The sequence below is a fragment of the Paroedura picta genome, chromosome 6, assembly GCF_049243985.1.
Source record: "Paroedura picta isolate Pp20150507F chromosome 6, Ppicta_v3.0, whole genome shotgun sequence".
NCBI lineage: Eukaryota > Metazoa > Chordata > Lepidosauria > Squamata > Gekkonidae > Paroedura > Paroedura picta.
Window position 1 is genome coordinate 8346930 of NC_135374.1, and position 21278 is coordinate 8368207.

General features: G+C 50.6%; 1 protein-coding gene across 27 annotated transcripts in view; it reads right to left on the reverse strand.

The window, feature by feature from the left end:
- The window catches only part of DLG2 (discs large MAGUK scaffold protein 2), a 1130680-nt gene that overhangs the window by 295298 nt on the left and 814104 nt on the right, over positions 1-21278 (reverse strand). The window contains exon 1 of one of the 27 annotated variants that reach the window (XM_077341345.1): positions 2185-2455. The exons of the other annotated variants lie outside the window; for them this stretch is intronic. The gene's annotated coding sequence lies outside the window, so the exon portion shown is untranslated. Of the gene's footprint in view, positions 1-2184; positions 2456-21278 lie in introns of those variants that run through there. 27 annotated transcript variants of the gene reach the window in all.

Here is a 21278-nt window from a genome sequence, read left to right on the forward strand (position 1 = left end):
TCAGAGGAATCGGGTGAGTCTTCAAGCAGCGGCTGGACAGATACTTCTCATGGAAACTTTAGGCTGATCCTGCATTGAGCAGGGGGGTTGGACTAGATGGCCTTTGTGGGCTCTCCCAACTCTAGGGTTCTCTGAGTCTATGTCAAGTTTAATGACTGGGGGCTTTCGTAGTGAAACTCCTCTCACAGCCACATCATCTACATCAAGATCACCGAAAAAGAATTTCCTTTGAGGCAGGAGAAGGGGAAGGTTTCCGAAGACAACTTCCCCCCCTGCAACAGAAGCATGAAGTGTTAATCGGCCAATGGAGATGGTGCCTGTTGGAACACGTCTGTCACAGTGAGACAGAGACTCCTTCCCTGCCCCCTTCTCTGTCTTTTACGGGTATTCCAGGGAGGAGCTGAATAAACAGGGAGCCCTTCCGACTTCCCTTCTTAAAGCAAAGGTCAGTGCAGCCCGGCAGGGAACAGTTTCAGCACGGCATACCCCCTCTGGTTCTTAAAGAAGCGCTCTGCAGGAGAAAGATCAGAGAGCACAGCAGCAATGACACAAAAAAGTCTCAGAATTGGAAGCGTGCTTTTCTTCTGCTGTAAAGAATTTCCAGTGGGAAGCAAGAGATTGGCCGGTTTATTCAGATGCAGGCTTCCCTGGGTCAGAACTCACTTTCCTCAGTAGACTTGTACATCTGTTTATTCACGGGAGATCACAAAGTGGCGGAAGCTGACATTCGCCTATGCAAACCTTTTTTCTTTCTTTCTTTTTCTTTTTTAAAGATGAAATGTAGAGGATGGAGCAGAGTTGTTCTGTCTTGCTCGGGAGGGACGGACCAGAACTAGTGGGATGAAATTAATGCAAACGAAATTCCGTCTACACATCCGGAAGAAGTCCCTCACCGTTAGAGAGGTTCCTCAGTGGAACAGGCTTGCTCGGGAGGCGGTGGGTTCTCCATCTTTGGAGATTTTAAAACAGACGCTGGAGAGCCATCTGACAGAGAGGCTGATTCTGTGAAGGTTCAGGTGGGTGGCAGGTGACAGTGGATGAGCGATAAGGTTGTGAGTGTCCTGCATAGTGCAGGGGGTTGGACTAGATGACCCAGACGGTCCCTTCCAACTCTGTTATTCTATTATTCTAAATTCTATCTAAACATCCGGAAGAAGTTCCTGACAGTCAGAGTGATTCCTCAGTGGAACAGGCTTCCTCGGGAGGTGGTGGGTTCTCCACCTTTGGAAATTTTTAAGCAGAGGCTGGATAGCCATCTGATGGAGAGGCTGATTCTGTGAAGGTTCAAGGGGGTGGCAGGTGACAGTGGATGAGCAATAGGGTTGTGAGTATTCTGCACAGTGCAGGGGGTTGGACTAGATGACCCAGGAGGGACCTTCCAACTCTATTATTCTATAAAATCTAGGAGCGTCTGGAAACAAACTCCCATGTTTGCACCTTTCAGCTATGCCACGGCAAAGGCAAACCATGCCACTGAGATGGTAGACAATATTCGGCAGCGTCGCTCCGAATATTCCGACAGTCCCCGCATTCGCCCAGGGAGGCTGATGCGCCTCAAGTTTTGAAAACGCCACGGTAACCTCTGCAAAAGGTGGGCGTGATCAGACACTCTGGCTTTTGCTGCAACAGAGCAACCCGGCGGTCCCTTTCGGAGTTCGTCTCAAACCGGCTCTCGCCGCCCCCCCGCCGCATGCCCAAATGCTCCGCTAGCTCTCAGGCAGCCTCACTAAACCCCACCTGCCAGTCACAGCTCACTGCATGCAGGCGCCCGGCAGAAAGCGAGAAATTGCACACACACCGGAGGGTGACAAAGCTCCGAGCGCTTCTCCCTGTAGCATCCTGCGGCTACCCACCACTATAAACCACGCACGTCCCTTAAGAGCAGACACCAGCGAGGTCCAGGAGCATGGGTGCTGCAGCCCGTCCGACGCATTTCGCTCCCGAAGATCGACCGAACCGGGCGAGCCAGAAACTTTCGCTCGCGCCGAAACCCTTGTGCAATTTTCGTCAAACGTAGCAATCCTGCACCTCGCCCTTCTCCCCCTGGTCTCTTGCAGGGCGATCAAACAAGAGGCACGCAGACGACACATGCGGCCCGACCGGCCAGCATCTCTAGCGGGAAAAGCCATTCGGAAGGGACGACATTTGCCGGCATCTCTGATAAGGAAAGCGCACTTCACTCACCCCAAAGGCGGAACCGGCAGCCCCAAAGCAGAGATGCTGGGAGGGAGAAAGAGACGGAGTCAGGTCTGCAGCAGCTGCAGCTTTTCAAGATTCTCCGGCAAGCCTCCGCTTAGTTCTCCGGCTCGCCTTTATAATTAAACCGAGCGGCAATGCTCAGTCACCGGGAGCTGATGAATTATAAATCAGTGCGCTCCCAGCCTCTCCCGTTTGACATCGCAGGGGGGCAGGACGTCGGCCGGCACACGGTCTCTCTCTCCGCCTGTGTACATCTACGCTGTTCCACCTCATCCCAGTAAGCACATTAGGTCTGGCAGCGGGGACTCTAATTGGTGCTCGAGATGTGCCGGCACAAGCCAATGGAACGCCGCGCGCCTCCCCCCCCCCCACGCATCTCTGTGCAGCATCCCTGGTTGTCCCTTTGCAGCACCTCGTTAAGGTGGAAACATCAAGGTGGGCGTGGGGGCTCAGGAGGAGGCGGAGGAGATGGGGGGGGTGCTGCAGGTAAGGAGGAGGGCTGAGGGGCTATTTAAAGGGGGGCTGGTGGGGGTGGAGGTGGGGATGTAATTGTGGTTTGGTATGTATGCTGGAACAGACCAGTGGTCTATCTAGTCCAGAATCCTGTCTCACCCAGGGGCCAGCCAGTTCCTCTGCAGGGCCAGCCACAGGGCAGAGAGGCCGAGGTCTTCCCCTGAGAAGACCTTCAGAAGAGCCCTGCTGGGTCAGGCCAGGGAGGGTCCCTCCAGTCCAGCCTCCCGTCTCACCCAGGGGCCAGCCAGTTCCTCTGCAGGGCCAGCCACAGGGCAGAGAGGCCGAGGCCTTCCCCTGAGAAGACCCTCAGAAGAGCCCTGCTGGGTCAGGCCAGGGAGGGTCCCTCCAGTCCAGCCTCCCCTCTCACCCAGGGGCCAGCCAGTCCCTCTGCAGGGCCAGCCACAGGACAGAGAGGCCGAGGCCTTCCCCTGAGAAGACCCTCAGAAGAGCCCTGCTGGGCCAGACCAGGGAGGGTCCCTCCAGTCCAGCCTCCCGTCTCACCCAGGGGCCAGCCAGTTCCTCTGCAGGACCAGCCACAGGGCAGAGAGGCCGAGGCCTTCCCCTGAGAAGACCCTCAGAAGAGCCCTGCTGGGTCAGGCCAGGGAGGGTCCCTCCAGTCCAGCCTCCCATCTCACACAGGGGCAAGCCAGGTGCTCAGAGGGACTATGACAAGGCAGAGTCTGAGGCCTTCCCCCGAGACACTCTAAGCCAGGGATACTCAGCCAGGGTTCTAGGGAATGCTGGGGTTACACAAGAGGTCCCCAGGGGTTACACAGCCTTTCCCAAAAGTTCAGATGGCTGCTGACATCACTAGACAGCACTGGAGCCCAATTCCCCTGTTCCTCTACAGGCCTGGTCTCTTTGTCCACAATAGAAACAGTAAAGGATCAACTCTAGGATTCTATGACGTGGGAGCCAGCCAATCGGCTGGCTCCCACGTCATAGAATCCTAGAGTTGGAAGGGACCTCCAAGGTCATCTAGTCCAACCCCCTGCAGAATGCAGGAAATTCACAACTACCAGCTCACCCATGGTGATCCCAATTCCATGTCCAGCTCCACCCCCCCAAAAACTCCAACAACCCCCAGCATCTCTGGCCAGTCTTGTCTGGAGGAAATTTGCCTTCTGACTCCAAAGTGGCAATCGGCATTTCCCTGGGCATGCAAGAAAGGGCCACAAGACCTTCTACAGCCCCTTCTCAGAAGGGGCTTGTAACCACTTCCAGGGCTCCTTGAAGCCTGAATAATATTTCAAGGGTTCCTCCATGGTCTAAAGGCTGTGAACGGCTGCTCTAATCAGGAGAGCAGACTGTCTTATTGCTGGAAACGGACAGGGGAGCTTCTTGAGAAACCCTGGTTCAAATAAAGGCTCAGACCAACGCTCCGACTAATTCCATACAGCCCTTCGCTTCGGGCTTAATTCTCCGAGGGAATAAAGCCGCTTTATGCTCGAGGGGAAGAGAAGAAGGAGCACGCAATTCCCCAAAGCAAACAGGCGCGGGAACAAAAAACAAACGCCAACCGCGGGGAAGTCGGCTAGCCGAACGAGTCCCAACGAAAGATTTCGCCCTATCCCCTCCTCTAATTAAAGGAAAATCAAAACCTGAAAAAGGACAATGTGTTCTCTAGCTCCAGGTGAATAAAACAGCGTTGCTAATTAGCAAAGGTGCTCTCCTCCGAAGGCAGATCACCCACTCTGGGAAAGCAATTATTGGGACAAGAGGTGCATCCTGTACCATCCTGTACATACACACACACACACACACAGACACACACACGTTCCTTTTCACCACTGGCACCATCTCGCAGGTCAAGGAGGGGCACTCTGCTCTCCCTGGGTCCCTGCCATGTCTAGCGGCAGCTTCAGCCGAGCTGCCCAAGCTCTGCTCCCCAGCAGTTAAGTTTAAGGGGAGTCGGTTGGTGGAACTGGAATAATAGGTTCGTGGCTTCATCCAAGAAGTCAAGGGAGTATAAAGCAGGGGATTTGCTTCAGCCTTTGATAAAAGAGACTTCAGAGAAGACGAAGAAAAAGAAGAAGAGGAGCCCAACAACATGAATACAGCTTTGTGGGTCTTAAAGGCGCTATTGCACTCGAATTTTGTTGGGCTGCTTCAGATCGACACAGCTGCCCACTTGAATCTAAGGAGCAGAGCTGTTTTTTTATACCCCGCTACTTACTACTCAACGGCAATGACTGGGGAAGGCACTGGCAAACCTGAGTCTGCCATGAAAACGCTACAGGGCGTCACCCCAAGGGTCAGACATGACTCGGTGCTTGCACAGGGGATACCTTTACCTTTAAAGAGCCTCTTGTGGCGCAGAGTGGTAAGGCAGCAGACATGCAGTCTGAAAGCTCTGCCCATGAGGCTGGGAGTTCGATCCCAGCAGCCGGCTCAAGGTTGACTCAGCCTTCCATCCTTCCGAGGTCGGTAAAATGAGCACCCAGCTTGCTGCAGGGGGGGAAACGGTAATGACTGGGGAAGGCACTGGCAAACCACCCCGTATTGACTCTGCCATGAAAACGCTAGAGGGCGTCACCCCGAGGGTCAGACATGACTCAGTGCTTGCACAGGGGATACCTTTACCTTTACCTTTATTTACTACTCAAAGTATCCCCTAAGTCAGGGGTAGTCAACCTGTGGTATCCAGATTGACTATCCCTGCCCTAAGTGGTTTACAATCACATTTCCCTTGCTCTCCCTACAACAGAAACCCTGTGAGGTAGGTAAGTGGGGCTGTGAGAGCTCCAAGAGAACTGTACTAAGAGAACTGGGACAACCCAGTCCTCCAGGCTCTCAACCACTCTACCACACAGGCTAAAGGGGGTGTGCATCTCCATAGATTTGGGAATATGCCTAAATCAGGAACAAAGAGCAGCTGATAAGAGGAGTGATGACCCAGCCAGGCTTGGGGGTAGGGGTGGGGACACTGAATAATTGATGTGCCTTCTTGGTCTGTGGTCTGAATAGCCATTTATAATATCGACCAGGCCTCTAAGGTTATCCTCTCAGCCCTGTCAAAGGGCCGACAAGCAACAAGGAGTCCGATAGGATCGAACACATTTGTTTTCCAGAGCAAACCGCAAGGCAAGCCGCAGAAAATTGCCTGATCTCGGGTTTCTACATCACAGATGAGGAATGGGATGTCTAAGACCTTAGACTCCTACTTGCAATTTTTTTTTTAGAAAAAAAGGCAGCGCGGGTGCACACTTCCGATGTTTGGAAGCAGTGATGCCCAAGCACTCGCTAGTCTGGCTCATGCTGCAAACAGGGATGAAATTAATTCAAAAGAAATTCCATCTAAACATCCGGAAGAAGTTCCTCACAGTTAGAGCGGTTCCTCAGTGGAACAGGCTTCCTCGCTAGTCTGGCTCATGCTGCAAACAGGGATGAAATTAATTCAAAAGAAATTTCATCTCAACATCCGGAAGAAGTTCCTCACAGTTAGAGCGGTTCCTCAGTGGAACAGGCTTCCTCGCTAGTCTGGCTCATGCTGCAAACAGGGATGAAATTAATTCAAAAAAAATTCCATCTCAACATCCGGAAGAAGTTCCTCACAGTTAGAGCGGTTCCTCAGTGGAACAGGCTTCCTCGCTAGTCTGGCTCATGCTGCAAACAGGGATGAAATTAATTCAAAAGAAATTCCATCTAAACATCCGGAAGAAGTTCCTGACAGTTAGAGTGGTTCCTCAGTGGAACAGGCTTCCTCGGGAGGTGGTGGGTTCTCCATCTCTGGAGATTTTTAAACAGAGGCTGGAGAGCCATCTGACAGAGAGGCTGATTCTGTGAAGGCTCAAGGGGATGGCAGGTGACAGTGGATGAGCGATTGGGATGTGAGTGTCCTGCATAGTGCAGGGGGTTGGACTAGATGACCCAGGAGGTCCCTTCCAACTCCATTATTCTATGATTCTAAATCCTCCACACACACCCTCCCCCCCGCAAATGTCCCCATTGCACCTGAAGCCATTCTTTGCGTATCGGCTACGTCAAAACATTCATTCAGCGAGAACTGGAGAAGAGACCCAGAAACGGAACCAGGTCTGTGTCAGGAGTAACTGCAAATGAATGTCACAGATGACAAAAGGATCCAAAGCATTCATGAGGTTCGCCTTGCCGATAATATATACATGTATTGGCGAAAAAAGAAGTCTAATTGAAAATGCCACTTGGGAAATAAATGATACGAAAAGACTGGGAGGGGCCTTGTGTGAGCAGCCGGGCATTCTTGGTGCCCACCCGGGCGAAGGTGGGGTGGGCGGAGAAAGGAATATTCAGCGACCACAAGGCATGAACATGTAACAACACGGGAGAAAATTGGATGGCGTTTGGGGAAGGAAGGCAAACGACCCCTCGGCTGAAGAAGGCATTATCTAGAGCTTGTACAGCCGGAGCGCCAACCAAATAATGGAAAACAGATCAACTGTGAAATTAACCATTTGGGGGGCTGTGGGGATGAAGTCTAGGTGCCCTTTTGGGGAAGTCATTATATCTGGGAGGGAAACCACAGGATTTAGAGCCAGATTGGGGGAGTGGTTAGGACTGTGGACTTCTAATCTGGCGAGCTGGGTTTGATTCCCCACTCCCCCACATGCAGCCAGCTACTGACATTGGGCTTGCCAAGGCACTGATAAAGCTGTTCAGACCGAGCAGGAATATCAGGGCTCTCTCAGCCTCACCTCCCTCAAAGGGTGTCTGTTGTGGGGAGAGGAAAGGGAAGGCGATTGTAAGTCACTTTGAGACTCCTTCGGGTAGAGAAAAGCGGCATTTAAGAACCAACTCTTCTTCTTCAGTAATATCAGGGCTCTCTCAGCCTCACCTCCCTCAAAGCGTGTCTGTTGTGGGGAGAGGAAAGGGAAGGCGATTGTAAGCCACTTTGAGACTCCTTTGGGTAGAGAAAAGCGGCATATAAGAACCAACTCTTCTTCTTCTTCAGTAATAACATTCCCCAGTCCCTCGGCCTTTCCTCATAGGGCTTGGTCCCCAGGCCCCGGATCATCCTCGTCACTCTGTGGAGGAAGGATTCCATATCACTTCCAGAAAAGAGCCCATTCTTAAAGTAGGGAAGTGGCTATCTGCTTTACTAATCTGCTTTCCTATCATGAATAGGAAATAGCACCAAGAACACAGATCACCACCCTGCCAGACCTAAGAACATAAGAGAAGCCATGTTGGATCAGGCCAATGGCACATCCAGTCCAACGCGTTGTCACATGGCGGCCAAAGCCCAGGGGTCATCAGAAGATCCACTCACAGAGCCAGAGCTCCAGGGTCACCCTCCCTCTTTTGCCTCTCAAGCACCAAGAAACTCGAGCATCACTGCCCCAGAGTGCATTCCATCTAGATCAATGGTTCTCCACCTTCCTCAATAGATCAATGGTTCTCCACCTTCCTAATGCCATGACCCTTTAATACAGTTCCTCATGTTGTGGTGACCCCCCAGCCATAAAATTATGCAAAGGTTCTTTCACAGAAATTAAACCGAAACTAACCAATGGCATAAAGATCCATTGTGCATGATTGTTTATCAGTTGGTTTTCCCCCAGGGTTCTGCCTCTTGTCCCACCATGCCGATCTCGCTCTTTTCCGCTGCTCCAGACAGATGAATGCTTTATCTCGATCTACCCCGCAAGGCTGTCATGTGGAAGGTGCCCCCTCCAGCCAAGCTGCTTGCCCTGCTGCGACCCCTGCGAAAGGGTCGTTCAACCCCCTAAGGCAGGGGTAGTCAACCTGTGGTCCTCCAGATGTCCATGGACTACAATTCCATGGACATCTGCTGGCAGGGGCTCATGGGAATTGTCGTCCATGGACATCTGGAGGACCACAGGTTGACTACCCCTGCCCTAAGGTGTCCTGACCCTTGGGCTGAGAACCACCGATCCAAACCTTGTGGCTAACATCTTCCAGGTATATGATCTGCAAGGGGTATATTCTGTTCCTTCCCCCCAGCAGAAGAAAGGGGATGTAATCTTTGCGCCGATCGTCGTTTTTGCACGCAAACAGTTCTGCGAATGCTAATGTTGAAAGTCCATTTTCACTAATGGAGCCATCTTCCCTAATTGACATTAACGAACGGCCTTGTTCCCCAGAGCGAAGAGCTGCACGGCCTCAGCCATGCCTAATACATCCTCCCCGCCTGAGAACTCCTTTTTTAGCAAAAGCAAAAGGGCAGCCTCTCGTGGTGAAGCCTGCCCTGGGACCATTCTAGCGCAAGCAGGTCAAACGGAATTTTGCAGTTTGCTTGGCGAAGGCTATCGGGAAAACAGGAAGCAAAATTCTTGGGACCAGATTTGCCACATGTTCAGTCTGCTGGAACATCTCCGGACGTTCCTAGGAAAGGACCTGAAACGATGACGGTCATTGCAGAATGCCTCCGTTTGATTAAGCAAACTGTGGTTTGGATCCTGACCAATGTCTTCTCCTAATTCAACCACCTTCAGTCTGGTCATTTTAACTCCTAGGGCTGCCTTTCTCAACTTTTTGACCCTTGAGAAACCCCTGAAACGTTCTTCAGGCTTCAAGAAACCCTAGAAGTGGCACCATCATGCAAAAGATGGTTGGGAAGCAGAGCTGTGGACATGCCCACCCGAGGCCCCTCCCCTTCCCACCCCATTCAGGGCCCTCATTGGCCATTTTGGGAGGGGGAAGTGCTTACATGACCCTATATGGTCATATCACCTGATAAATGTTTTAAAAATACTTATCTCCCACCCATTGGGCAAACCCTTCTAGAGCTGTCAAGAAACCCTGGTTGAGACAGCCTGCTTCAGTGACAGAAGGGTATTCCTTAGAGCAGGGGTAGTCAACCTGTGGTCCTCCAGATGTCCATGGACTACAATTCCCATGAGCCCCTGCCAGCGAACGCTGGCAGGGGCTCATGGGAATTGTAGTCCATGGACATCTGGAGGGCCGCAGTTTGACTACCCCTGCATTAAAAGAACCTACCAACACAATACAGAAGAATCACAGCTGTATTGCACCTTAGAGGACTTGTGGAGGAAGCTTTGACTCTTGAAAGCTCATACCCCGAAAATCTTAGTGGTCCCTAAGCTGCCGCTGGACTCCTATCTAGCTGTTCGACCCCCAACCAACCCGGCTGTCCTCTGAAAGAATCCACAAGGCTGTAGTTAATGTCTGAGGAATTTAATGCGTTCTTGCAGGTTAGGCTGGGATTTTTAGGTTTGCATTGTTTTTAATTCCACAGCGCAGCTTTATCACGTTGTTTATTGGCCGCAATATTACCTTTCGAAGCAAAGTTCTCTTACCCTGCCATTCCTGCTTTACGGTCTGCATTATACTGTGTTTATAGCGCAACGTTCTTTAATTTCGTTAGCTTTATGTGTTACGTTGTTCTGACTGCAGTGTTTTCCACCTCGGGGAGAAGGGCATGCGATTCACGAACACGAATAAATGCAGTAGAATGTGATATACCGAAACATGTTATTTTCGGTAATGTTGTAATATGACGGTGACCAGTTTTCAATATGAAATAGATTAAGCTTTCTCGTCCTCCCCTGGCCCCTGTTCCCATTGCCTCCAGCCCCTCCAAGCAGTGGCAAGTGAAAAAAATTGCGTGTGCCGTTATATCACTTGGTGGGGGAAAACCCAGATGTGGTTGAAGGTAGCTCTAGGAATTGCCAAAAACTCTATGGTTTTACCATAGAATCTCCAATGATTCCTAGAGCTACCCTAGGAATTGTCGAAAACTCTATGGTTTTACCATAGAATCTCCAATGATTCCTAGAGCTACCCTATGGCACTACCCTGGAAGTGACATAATGGCATGTGCAACTTTATGGGCTTCTCGAGTCCCTGCCCCCCAAGCTTGCCACCAGTTGCCAGGTAACTTCACATCCCTCAACCACTTAGACATGTTCCACATCCAACCAGATCTTCTTAACCTTGATCTGGATACAGAATCTAGGAACCACCCATCCTTGTGAACAACGTCGCGGGTTCATAGCTGTACGACAGACAGAAGAACTGACAAATACTGACAAACACAGTATTCTCATGGCTTCCCTGGATGCTCTTTAACATTTACTCCCCTCTAGCCAGCAGGGATCCTCTCTCAATCCCCACCCTCTCTCTGCTCCTTATGGGGATGCATTCCCGAATTGCAACCCATCACCACCAAGAACGGCCGTCATTGCTTGTAAACCGAGAAGAATCAAGCGAGATAATCTTTTCGGTTTCCACCAGCCTGTGTCAAACATCTGTCTCGGATTCTCTGGAGAGAGATCGCCTGGATATAAAACCACACGGGAGTTTATCGAAACACCTGACGTCTCTGTCAGTACAAATGCAAGCGCTTTCCTAAAGGGAGGCGGGGTGTGGAGGTGAGGCAAGAAAGGCTCCCAGACCTAGACAATGAGCTGGAACCCCCCAAGAGATAGCACTGTGGTGTTTAAAGATATGCAAGTGGTCTCTGGGGGGAGATGCACACATACAAAAGAACATGTGTACAGTTTCAAAACTCGTGCTAAGACTAGAGTATATCAGCTGATGTAAATCCAACTTCCTTGCCACCTAAGATCTTAGAATCATAGAATCATAGAGTTGCAAGGGACCTCCTGGGTCATCTAGTCCAACCCCCTGCACTATGCAGGACACTCACAACCCTATCGCTCATCCACTGTCACCTGCCACCCCCTTGAGCCTTCACAGAATCAGCCTCTCCGTCAGATGGCTCTCCAGCCTCTGGTTAAACATCTTCAAAGATGGAGAACCCTCCACCTCCCGAGGAAGCCTGTTCCACTGAGAAACCCCTCTGAGTGTCAGGAACTTCTTCTGGATGTTTAGACAGAATTTCTTTTGCATTAATTTCATCCCACTGGTTCTGGTCCATCCCTCCAGGGCAAGAGAGAACAACTCTTCTCCATCTTCTACATGGCAGCCTTTTAAACACTTGAAGATGGTTATCAGATCCCCTCTCAATCGTCTCCTCTCCAGGCTAAACAGACCAAGGTGTAGACAGCTTGAAAAGGGGATCAGATAGATTCATGGAGGATAAGCCTATGAATAGAGTCAGGAGGTAACATCAGGGGAAGGCCTCGGCCTCTATGCCCTGTTTCTGGCCCTCCAGAGGAACTGGCTGGCCCCTGTGTGAGACAGGCTGCTGGACTAGATGAAGAAGAAGAAGAAGAAGAGTTGGTTCTTATATGCCGCTTTTCCCTACCCGAAGGAGGCTCAAAGCGGCTTACAGTCGCCTTCCCATTCCTCTCCCCACAACAGACACCCTGTGAGGTGGGTGAGGCTGAGAGAGCCCTGATATCACTGCCCGGTCAGAACAGTTTTATCAGTGCCGTGGCGAGCCCAAGGTCACCCAGCTGGTTGCATGTGGGGGAGTGCAGAATCGAACCCGGCATGCCAGATTAGAAGTCCGCACTCCTAACCACTACACCAAACTGGCTCTCAGATGGACCCCTGGTCTGACCCAGCAGGGCTCTTCTGACGTTCTCATCAAGGGAAGGCCTTGGCCTCTATGACCTCTTGTGAGCCCTCCAGAGGAAATGGTTGGCTGCTGGGTGAGACAGGATGCTGGACTCAATGGACTTCTGGTCCGATCCATGAGGCCTGTTATGTTCTTAGGTCTGCTCAGGCTCACAGCTGCTGTCTAGAGGGGTTTCGAGGTAGAGGTTTCCCACCTCACCCACTCCCTGATCTTTTAAACTGGAGATGCTGGGGATTAGAAACCGGGACCTTCAGCCATCTCTACCACTGAGCCTCAGCTTCTGGATTCTCAGCACAGGGTGGTTGGAGCTGCACCATTAAATACACTAAACCAGCAACAGAGAAAGGTGGATCTAAACATGGCTGACGTGCTTTTTCCCAGAGCAAAGCCGGCCAGAGAAGGTGCAGCCACACAAAACAAAGACGCCCTCTCGTAACCTAGCAATCTGTGCCGCTCCCTGTCATCCTCAATAGATAACAATACCCATCACAGCTCCGAGGGGACTTTGGAGAAAATGTAAACTGGCACCCGCTTGCCTCTGCGGCCAAACAGAGTTAAATATTCACCAGGAGCCGCAAAAGCCGTCTCCAGCGTTCCATTTATATCTTTCCCCTCATTCTGAACTTGCCTACTGAGACAAGTCCCCACCGCCCCTTCCTTCCTTCCACCAAGAAGCACATCTTCTTCTCCTCTCTTCCCGGTGGTTGGCCAAAGAGCCCTGCAAGGTAGTTTAGGCTGAGAGCGAGTTTCGTGGCTGTTGTGGATTTGAACCCAGGTCTCGTCGGGTCCTTCTCTGAGAATCTAACCCAGCCTTTTTCAACCTTGTGGCCACGGAGGAGCCACTGAAATCATTTTTCAGACTTCGAGGAGCCCTGGAAGTGATGTCAGCTGGCCACGCCCCCAGAAGTGACATCACTACCCACACCCTTAGCCGCCTTTTGCTCCCGCCCCTCGCCTTTACTACTGCTATGGTGGCTCTGGCTCATGTCAGCCAGAAAGAAGAGTAGGAGCTGAGAAGACAGCCCATATCCCTCGAATTCCACACCACTTCAGAGCTCCCGTGGACTCCTTTGAAAGCTTCTGCGGACCCCCCAGGAGTCCATGGACCCTTGGTTGGGAATCCCTGATCTAACCACTACCACTACATGGGCTCACAGTTATGGCAAGTGCTTTAGGTGAAGTGTGGCTATTTCTGGGTTCAATCTAGGAGACAATCTCATGCACAAACACCATTAGAAAGACCGAACCACCACATCAGGGACAAACAAGCCAGGGAGGAGGAAGGCTTCCCAGAAACCTAACGAGGAAGGATTGTGTCGGGCTGCATCAATACAGGCATCACATCAAAATCACAAGATGTAACAGTCTCATTGTATGCTTCATTAGCTAGACCCCACCTGTGTGCAGTTCTGGAGGCCTCACTTCAAGAAGGATGTAGATAAAATTGAAAGGGTACAGAGGAGAGCGACGAGGATGATCTGGGGCCAAGGGACCAAGCCCTATGAAGATAGGCTGAGGGACTTGGGAATGTTCAGCCTGGAAAAAAGGAGGTTGAGAGGGGACATGATAGCCCTCTTTAAGTATTTGAAAGGTTGTCACTTGGAGGAGGGCAGGATGCTGTTTCTGTTGGCTGCAGAGGAAAGGACGCGCAGTAATGGGTTTAAACTACAAGTACAGCAATATAGGCTAGATATCAGGAAAAAAAATTCACAGTCAGAGTAGTTCAGCAGTGGAATGGGCTGCCTAAGGAGGTGGTGAGCTCCCCCTCACTGGCAGTCTTCAAGCAAAGGTTGGAGACACACTTTTTTTGGATGCTTTAGGATACTTTGGGCTGATCCTGCGTTGAGCAGGGGGTTGGACTAGATGGCCTGTATGGCCCCTTCCAACTCTATGATTCTGTGATTCTATGACAAAATGGAGAGGGGGCAGAGGAGAGTGACGAGGATGATCTGGGGCCAAGCCCTAGGAGGAAAGGCTGAGGGACCTGGGAATGTTCAACCTGGAAAAGAGGAGGTGGAGAAGGGACAGGATGGCTCTCTTGAAGGATTTAAAAGGTTGCCACTTGGAGGAAGGCAGGGGCTGTCAGTTGGTCAGATGTTTGGGCCCCTTCCAAACATGTCATGGAGGTGAGACTGTCAGAGGGGGGCTGCAAAATTTTCCAGCGGGAAGCGATTCTAACCGAAACAGATTTATAGCGAGAGCCCCAGCGTCTATGAGCTGGCTAGCAACAAGGGCAACGCAATTCATCCGGACAATGATTAGCCATATCCTTCCTCCCACCTCCTTCCCGTGATTAATTTTGGAAATCTGAACGCATGGGTGGGCAATGCCACAAATCCCTACGTGGACACATCGAGGATGAGTGGCGGCAGAGAGAAAGAAGAAGAATCCTGGGCGACTAAACACACCCTAGAGACCCTCCGCTGGTGAGTAAGCCGAATGCAGGAAAAAAACCCACACACACAAAAAGGGGAGAATGACTGAGAAAATCGCCCAAAGGGAGAAAAGAAAAACAATCGGGATGCCAGAAAGTGACTAATTAATTACAGTGATTAGAAGAACTCGATTATGGTGTCTATGCGCCCCAGGCAGATCACGCGTCCTGCTGGCCGTCTGCCTTGTGTTTACTACCAGCTTCAAGAACCGAGTCCTCGTCTGTGCCTTACTTCCCATCCGTCTCCCCAAAGGGCCCATTCATACAACTGACTTTCCCCCTGGCAGAAATCATAGGTGACAGTCCAAGAAGGGTGCCAACATCCAGGTGGGCCTTGGAGACCTTCCAGAATGAGAAAACGATCTTCAGCTGACAGAAATCAGTTCCCTCGGGAAACATGGCTGCTTGGCAGGGAAGATTCTGGGGCTTTAGACCCACCTGAAGGTGGTTCTGGGGAAGCATTAAGAAGTGTCCATAGAGCTGTGATGATTTCAGGCCAGGCATACCCTTGTTGAAGAATGACGTTCTACCACGGTGGTAGAACTCCTTGACCACCATGTGTGAGAAAACCCAAAAGAGGATAAGTGTAACAGAAAACCCTAAATGTAACCAACCAGTATTTAGCACCCAAAAGGTTAGATATCCACATGGAGGGCCCATATCTAGCTGTTACTGAGGTAGCTGCATTGGTTGCCAGCTGAATACTTGATCAAGTTCAAGGTTTTGGTTCTGACCTTCAAGGCCATCTGCAGTCCAGGCTCAATGTATGTGAGGGACTGTTGAACCTCCTACGCCCACCGCAGGGCTTTGCACTCTGCAGGTGTGAATAGGTTGGAGGTCCACAACTCTTCTGAAATTTGCCTGGCCTTGACCAGTGCCAGGGCCTTTTCAGCCCTGGCCTTGACCTGCTGGAATGAGCTCCTGAGCGATCTGAGGCTCTTACAGTTCTGCAGGGCCTGCAAGATGGAGCTCTTCCACTAGGCATTGGCTGAGGCCGATTTACAGAAGATCTGGCCCCTCCTCCGGCTCTCCGGTCCCTTGGATGCTGATGCCTGCCTTGTTACATCCTCCAGGGTGCATACGGCAGCCGTTGTTGGCTTGGTATGGGGTTTATTGGGGCTTGGGTTAGGGAGGGTGGAAGGGGTTTTCCAAGCCTATATTTTTGTTTTTCTGGTTTTATTGCATTTTACACTTGTAAACCGCTGCGGGCCAGCTGGCCCGGGAGTGGCGGCCTAATAGTTGAACGAATAAATAAAATAAGAAACACAATAACTATAAATATTCCAAATCTATTAACGTTTATCGCGCACTGCTTATCAAGTTGAAAACGCAGACACAGCGGGAGGCTAAATGAACTCACAAAGACCGTTTATGCACTGGGCACTTTACTGCCCCAGCTCTCGTGCAGGAACACAAATAGAGGGCAGATGGGGTGCACTGGGCCAAATGCTCCCCTGTGTGGGTGCAGGAAGAGGTGGGGCCACCTGCCACAACTAAAACTCCAGCCTGCAACCCAGCATGAAACCTCCAGTGCATAAACGGTCAAAATGTGCACCATGCAAAGCTAGACGTACAATGCCAGACCTAACACCTCTCGACCCCCTATGAGTCTTCCTCAGAGGCCCAATCCTGAGCACACACCTGATGCAGTAGTGAATGCAGCCAGTGAGATTAAAAAGAAAATTCAATTTATTCTCTGTAGGGAACAAAGATCGATAGTAACGGAACGGGTAGAAGATGTCTTCATTTGCTTTCATACATGCACAGAAGCTACTGACTCACACTAGAGCTTTTAAGCAGCTGGGCAGAAGGAGACTTACGTTTGATTAATGGACATCTTCTAAAATCTTCTCACAGTTGCGTTGATGGCGTCTCCCCAGTTGTTTTGACCAAGAAATGACTCAGGGAGGTGGCAAGAAAGAGCGGTCACCAGTCGCCACGGGAATATCATTTTCATAATTCGGTTGACTGTTGTCTCCCCTTGCTCCCCCCCGCCCCCCAGGTCACAGTATCGCACATGTTCTGGCCCCACAGTGTCCTGAGGTCAAGGGCTTGCATGGGAGTCTGCTCTGCAGGAACAGAGGGCTGGCTGGATGCTCCAGGGTTAGAATAATAGAATCATAGAGTTGGAAGGGGCCACACAGGCCATCTAGTCCAACCCCCTGCTCAACGCAGGATCAGCCCTAAGCATCCTAAAGCATCCAAGAAAAGTGTGTATCCAACCTTTGCTTGAAGACTGCCAGTGAGGGGGAGCTCACCACCTCCTTAGGCAGCCTATTCCACTGCTGAACTACTCTGACTGTGGAAATCTTTTTCCTGATATCTAGCCTATATCGTTGTACTTGAAGTTTAAACCCATTACTGCGTGTCCTTTGCAGCCAATGGGAACAGCATCCTGGGTTGCCATCTCTGCACTGGGAAATCCCTGGAGATTTGGGGGCAGGGGTGGAGACTGAGGAGGGCAGGTTGGAGGGGCCTCAATGGAAGCGTTTTTTGGACAATCTGCCCCAGAATTAAATTTGAACTTAGAACGGGTCAATTTTTTTTGCTGAAATCAGTTGCCACAATGGAAAATCCCCAGCCATGACCTGGAGGTTGGCGACCAACCGTCCCCCACTGCCCTCTTTTCCCTCCTGTTGAGCAAAGATCCTGCACTGCATTTCCACCAACCGTACACTGGAGGGGGGAGCATGAAGGCAGCCCATGAGGCTATCAATCAGTGAGGAGCTAAGTGCTGTGTTTCCCGGGTGGCTGTTTTCCGTTCCCCCTATTACATCTGTCCGCTCGGCTCAGCATTGCCTTCCATCATGCAAGAGGCCGGGAGGGGGGCAGGGCTGCCAGCTCAGGGTAGGGAAATACTTTGTGTGAACCTTGCTAGGGAAGGGCAGGGGCTCAGGGGCTGACCATCTGCCTGGCATGCAGAAGGTCCCCGGTTCAATCCCTGGCTGTTCCAGTTAAAAGCATCGTAATAGAGACCCTGGAGGGCTGCTGCCAATCTGAGCACACAAGAGGCTTGTCAAATCTTTTCTGGCTGCTTGGGGTATGGGGACGTGGGGTGTAGAGAAGCCAGCTCCAGGTTGAGAACATTCTGGAGATTTTGGAAAGGAGCACAGGGAGGGCAGGGACCTCAGTGGAGTACAACGTCATAGAACAGGGGTGGGCAAACTGTGGTTCTCCAGATGTTTGTGGACTACATTTACCATGAGCCCCTGGAAGCATGCTCATGGTTAGTATAGTCCACGGACATCTGGAGAGCCATATATTGGCCACCCTTTCGTATAGCCTACTGTCCACAGCAGGCTTTCCCTGGGACTTCTAGACAGTCCTGGAAGGTGGGAGTTAATTATTTCCAAATATATGTTTTAAATTCTTTAAGCATTTATCGGGTGATATGACCATATTTGGTCATGTCGACCTGCCCTCCCCTCCCAAAATGGCCAATGATGATCCTGGAGGGGGTGGGAAGGGGAGGGGCCCCAGGTGGGCGTGTCCACAGCTCTGCTTCCCAACCATATTCTGTACAATTGCCCCACTTTTGGGGTTTCTTGAAGCCTGAAGAATGTTTCAGGGGTTTCTCAGAGGTACAAAAGTTGAGAAAGGCTGCCCTAGGAGCTAAAATAGCCAAACTGAAGCTACTGTATGTCAGGAACCAAGCGGTTGGGACCCAGCAGATTCGCCCCACAGACATCCCTCTCGGGCTTCAGGATGAAGCTTTAAGTCAAAGCCTTTATCAAGAGAATCAGGACAAAGATCAGCACATCACATAAGCTCATAGACAGGAATCTTGACACAGACACTGGGCAAAGGGGGTACAAAGCATATACCTGAGCTAGGCGAGGGGGGGCATTGGGGGCAGCATTTGGCGGGAACAGTAGTTCACACGAAAAGAGCAATCCAGTTTTCTTTTGATCTACAAGGAGCCAGAGTAGCTCAGCGAGCCACCTGGTGTTTAGACTATGTTCTGAGCAAGAACAGCCTTGAGATAAGCAAGTGAGAACTGGAGGAGCCTTTGAAATGGCAGGCGGAGATGGGAGATGGGAGACGGGAGGGGTGCTCTCGAACAGGCTAGGGAAGGTGCCACATTTCAGCGGGAGATCCGGGAACATTGGCAATAAAGCAAATCTCAAAAGGAGGTGAGGAATACGGGTCAGGAACTAGGGGCTCAGGACATGCTACTTTGGTCGCATTAGGAGAAGACAAGAGTCACTGGACAAGACCATCATGCTGGGAACAGCTGAAGTCAGCTGAAAAAGAGGAAGATCCAACATGAGATGGACAGACTCCATCCAGGAAGCCACGGTCTACAAGACCTGAACAACACATGACATTCGGGGAGTCATTTTACAGGGCTAGCCTGAGTCAGAAGCAACTTGCTGGAGCTTTATACACACACACACGTTGTCAGGCTGGTACTGCTCAAGATGGCGATATTGTGTCCTGAGAGTCCTGGTGGGTGTTTTGTTTCCAATGAGATGACCTTCAAGCCATTTGTATGCCTCCACTTCAGCAACAAGAGGGTCGCACGGGGTCCTCCGAGAACAGTAGAACAATCTGACACGTGATAAACACAAATGCCATTTGCAAAAAAGGTTATTCTGCCATCAGGTTTACATATGAAAGAAAGCGTGAGCCGGCGGACTCAATTCCGCACAGCTATTGTTTGATCTGGGCATTGAACTTCTGGCTCAAAATAACACCACCAAACAAAACCAAGATAACAGCGGAACGAGCTACCTTTTCTCATTAAATGGGGGTGAGATCCGTGGCTTTCAAGCCACTCACACCGCAACCCTCTGCAGAGTTCCTCTGGGGTAGCCTCATTGAAACCCATGGGTTTTGATTGGGTAGTTCTCATTAAATGGGGCGAGATACCTCCACTTCAGTGACAAGAGGGTCCTGCAAGGACCTCTGAGAACAGAAGAACAATCTGACAGTCGATAAACACGACTGCCAATTGAAGAAAAGGTTACTCTGCCATCAGGTTTACATATGAAAGAGAGCGTGAGTCGGTGGACTCAATTCCGCACAGCTATTGTTTGATCTGGGTATTGAACTTCTGGCTCAAAATAGCATCACCAAACAAAATCAAGATAACAGCGGAACGAGCTCCCTTTTCTCATTAAATGGGGGTGAGATCCCTAGCTTTCAAGCTATTGACACTGCAACCCTCTACAGAGTTCCTCTGGGGTAAGCTCACTAGATCGAAGACACATTTGTCTCAATCCCTAGGACTGTCAACTCTGGGCCAGGAAATACTTGGGGATTTGGGGGGGGGGGTGGAGCCTGTGGAGGGTGGGATTAGGGGAGAGAGGGATTTCAATGTGGTATGATGGCTAAGAGACCACCTTCCAAAGTGGCCAGTTGCTCCAGAGCCTGATCTAATATGGCTTCTCTTATATTAACTCAATTCTCTTGTACCCCTTTGTCTTCATCGGACCTGAAGGTCTCAAAGTAGGATAATAAATTAGACCAGAGGTCCATCCAGTCCAGCATCCCATCTCACACATGGGCCAGCCAGTTTTTCTGGAGGCCCAGCAACAAGGCACAGAGGTCAAGGTGTTCATTAGAACATCAGAAGAGCCCTGCAAGATCAGACCAGTGAGGGTCCATCTAGTCCAGCATCCTGTCTCACACAGTGGCCAACCAGTTGTGAAGAAATTGAAAGGACAGAGAGGGAAGGAGGGAGGGAAGGGGAGGGACAGGGAGACAGAAAGGAAGAAAGAGAGAGAGAGAACCATCTACACAAAGTAGGGATGCTAGATCCCCTGGAATTATAGCTCATCTCCAGGAGACAGAGATCAGCTCCCTTGGAGAAAAGGGCTGCTTTGGAGGGTGGATTCCATAGCATTGTAGGTCCCGCCCCACTCCAAATCCTGCCCACTCCTGGCTCCACCCCCAAAACCTCCAGGTATTTCCCGGTCTAAAACTGGCAACCCTAAAGGACACTTTGGGGCACGAACTCACTAAATGGATGGTCTCCCAGAGGCATTCCTCCTGTGTCTCCTGTAGACCATAAAGGACACAGAATTTTAATTTCAAAAGTAACTCTGAAAGCACAGAACCCAATGCCTGTTTCTCTTCAGCCCGAGACGGAAAAAGTGTGCTACAAGCACAGAATTTCAATGTTGGACGGGCTCATCTCCATCACGTTTGGCACGGAATATGCTCAAGTCAATAACTATCCACAGCTTGGAATTCATAAAAAGCATCTGCTGGGAAATGGAAGAAGGGATGGGAAAGGTCTATCGTTAAGTTGAATATTGATCATCGGTGTCTTTCAGCCGTCAAAGGAACGTCAGGCTTAATCATAGCGAAATCTGCTCTGAGAAACATGCCCCAGAATGCCTTTTTGCACTCCTCATGGTGAGCCCAAGGGACACGGCTTCTCTGGAAATTAGAACTGGAGGCACGTCTCGCTCATAAAACCCCAAAAGATTTACTTTAAGAGCATGGAAATGCAAGAATTATCCATTCTCAGAGGAGCAGACACTTTAGGAGTCACAATTTTTAATGCAAAGGAAGGAAGGAAGGCCAGAACGGTGACTCATGCAGAGATTTAAGCAGTCGACTTACTCTGATTATTGGTAATTGTGCTACAGCAATTCCTCTCACAACCAGTACAGAGGTAGTTGGTTTATCTGCCCATACCAGAAAGTGCTTTGAAGAAGGGCAAGGCTGGAGCAG